This window comes from Prunus avium, chromosome 1 (genome assembly GCF_965620075.1).
Source record: "Prunus avium chromosome 1, drPruAviu1.hap1.1, whole genome shotgun sequence".
Taxonomy (NCBI): Eukaryota; Viridiplantae; Streptophyta; class Magnoliopsida; order Rosales; family Rosaceae; genus Prunus; species Prunus avium.
This window is the reverse complement of record NC_142284.1, coordinates 4246351-4249596: the sequence shown is the minus strand read 5'-3', so window position 1 is coordinate 4249596 and position 3246 is coordinate 4246351. Positions and strand designations below refer to the sequence as shown.

The 3246-nt window shown below is 34.9% G+C and overlaps 2 pseudogenes; both read left to right on the top strand.

Annotated features, from left to right (window-relative positions):
* Positions 1 to 1152, top strand: part of LOC148297173 (putative glutathione S-transferase pseudogene) — a 2254-nt pseudogene extending 1102 nt beyond the window's left edge.
* A 1296-nt stretch (positions 1153 to 2448) lies between these two features.
* Positions 2449 to 3019, top strand: LOC148297172 (uncharacterized; annotated as a pseudogene).
* The last annotated feature ends 227 nt before the right edge of the window (positions 3020 to 3246 follow it).

The following is a 3246-nucleotide window of genomic DNA, read 5'->3' as shown; positions in this document are numbered from 1 at the left end:
AACGACGACAATTTCTCCCTCTACCAACTCCACCTTATTCTCTTCTCTCTTTACATTGACGACATGGTGCAGAAGAAAAAAGTACAAAATTTGCTGACTTGGTGTCTGTCTTCAGTGGAAGGAAATGATGAAGCTATCCTATCATGGAGTTTCTATGGCCTTGCCAATAACAAGGTTCGGTTTTTAGGCCCCAATCTCAAATTTTGACTATTTATTTCTGGTTTGTTTAAGCAATAGATTGTTTGGTTTGGTTCTTCTTGCTTGAAACTTGATAAATCTTTTTGCATTTAATATTCATCCATTGCTGGTTCTTCTTGGTTGGACTGCTTTTCATTCTTTGGATATTGCATTTCTGTTATAGATTTTGACATTTGATCATGCCCTCTTGTTTGCTGAGAGAAAAAAAAATAAAAGATTTGTGTCCTCCTCCTGTTGCATAGGAACCCAAAACCAACCCACCAAAGAACAAAAAAAAAAATTGAAATATTACACCACCTCAAGTGAAAAATCTAATTCATTTAAGCTTTTATATTTGTTCTTGTATCAGCATCTGTGTTTCTGTTATTTGAACTCCACCTTAACTCCAAAGAAAACAAAAAACAAAAAATAAAAAATTAGAGGGTGCATTTGCTAACACATGGGTTGGGAATCTCTTAATGATATTTAACTTTTCAAACTGACTTCAAAAGCACCAGATTAACACACCAACATGAAATTTCGTTTATTGAGCCTCCATTAGTGTAAAAGGACTATGACTTCATTAGTTGAATATGCTTTAGAAGAAGGATTGACTTCCAGTTCATTGAGATCCCTTTCACTATAAAAACCAGGTTTTTGACGTTGAGGCAATGACCTTCACCACTCAGCATTACAACTGCAACTGGCATGCTCGGCCTATCTGCCGGGTTATGCTGCACACTTAAAAGACCTACATGATGAAGATAGAGGAGCCCCCAAGGAATTCCATTAATAATGTCAAAGCTCTTGGGCCAATCTAGCATCATGCTTTTTCTTGCAATTTCTAGTCTTGTGATTTTATGTTTCCACTTGTAGGATGAAAGTGAAGTTTTCTTCAGGATCAAAAGAAGTACAAAGCTACAGAAACTGGTTGATGCTTTGTGTACCACCGTTACCTGGATCCTGAATCATTAATAATTTTGTTTGAGAACGACCACATGTTGGATAATTTGGTTTAGGGATGCTACTTTTCCTGCAAAACACCACATAAATAATTATTAGAAAATTGTAATTTATATTGATATAGTAAATTAAATAAAATTAATGAAATTACAACAAGATACTTATCTTTTGGGATGTAGAAGATCGTTCTCCCTTATACTTGAGTAGAATAATAGTTTTAGGTTGAGGCGTGTCATTCACTGTCCTTAAGAGTAGATTTCGCCCCTCGGAGACAATGTCTCGGTGTAACAAGGTTGTATGGCGCCCTACCCTCCAGGATACAACAACCTATGACCCTCATAAGCGTACACTCGCAATACTTGGGTCGGATGAACAACTCGAATCTTTCCCTTGATAAAAGAAAACAAATTGGAACACAAAATCAAGAACGCAGAGAAGAAAATAATGAAGAAATGTGTCAATCTGATTTCTCTTCTCTCCTTTAACATATAGCTCGAATGGTTTATTATATGGGAGATTACTAACTCCAAGTGAATGTTGGGTTTTTAACCAAGCAATTAAACCACATAAAACACTTGCACGTTAAGAACAAAATTTGATCCCAACTAAGCAATTAACTCACGCAATAAAGATTGGAATCAAAACCTTCAACAACTATTGTAAACCAAATACATTTAACTTATTTAAATGATAAAATAAATTGATATAAAAAGTAACGGTAATAACTCAATTAAAACCAAGAGGAGATATCAAAACCGACAAAGCTAACAATTAATATAAAAGTATCATGTCATAGATTTTATAAATATATAAAATAATTGCAGTTTTAAAGAAGTAATCAAACCACTCAAAAATCTGGAAATATAAGTTCAACATAAAATAAGTAATAAAATAATTTTGTATTTTGAAATACTTACAAAAATTCCAACACCACATTCACAAGCAGAAGACTGCTGAGGAGGTAAGACTTCATCAAAACCACTGTATATAATGTTACTTATAAAAGTAATTTTATTGTTGCTTAAATGATTTGTTACCTTATTATAGATGATGCCCCTAAACTTATATATTTCTTCTTCTCATGATCAAATCCTTGTTACTTCATGACTTTGTGCAGCATCAAATGGAAGACGGTGATGAAATCGATTAAAAACACAAAACGGGGAGTAAGGAGAAGCTTAAATAAGGATGATTATTTCTTTACCAAAACAAATAAGGATGATTTTTTTGGTGATAGGGCAATTATGGCCTTGCTTGCTTTGGTAATTCCTTCTTAGCTATAGCTTAGCAGATGGTGCCAAAGTGGAAATGTGTGCACGTGTCCTGGCCTTGTTGACTTCGAGTTTACCAGTAAATTTATTGGACAGCAAACACACGAACCTAGAGCTGATTGGCAAGTGGAAAAATTTGGAGGTGTTATCATTGGGTTCATGCTTCAATTTGGCAAAAATACTTGCAATTATACAAACACATTGCAAGAATTTTTATGGTTTAGATTTGTCTAAAGGCTCTGTTCATGGGCGTGAGGCATCGTCAATTGTAAAGTTGGTGCCTAACATCAAGTACTTAAATTTGAAGGGTGCAAAAGTTAATCGGGATGGTCCTGTCACGTTGCTGCGCAAATGCAAAGATCTGGTGATGTTGGACGCCAGAGATTGTTCTGGTTTCGATGAGAACGACGATGACATATCAAAGCAATTGTGTCTCATATTAGTAAATTTATGTGCGAGGGTTCTGAATTTCCTGAATTTCTTCGTGGTATGGACAATTTTGTTCTTCTTGTTGATGGATACTCATTTCATCTACATGTGGAGGAGACGTGGGATGAAATGCTAATGATTTGTGCAATGCGTTCAATGATTTGGGCGACGATGAATGAAGAACTATTTGATTGTAATAAGCGATATCTCATCTTTTTTATATTTACAACACTAAAGAGCAATTATGTGTGTTGAGTGTGGTGTGGTGTGGTGTGGTGTTCATCTTGTGTTTTTGGACGTTGTACTCTAATGAGGGCTTGTTATAAGTTCCTATCTTGATTTCATTATAAGACGTGTACTTAATTTGGAAAATGACCATTCTAAATTTCTTCACTACATTTTCTGT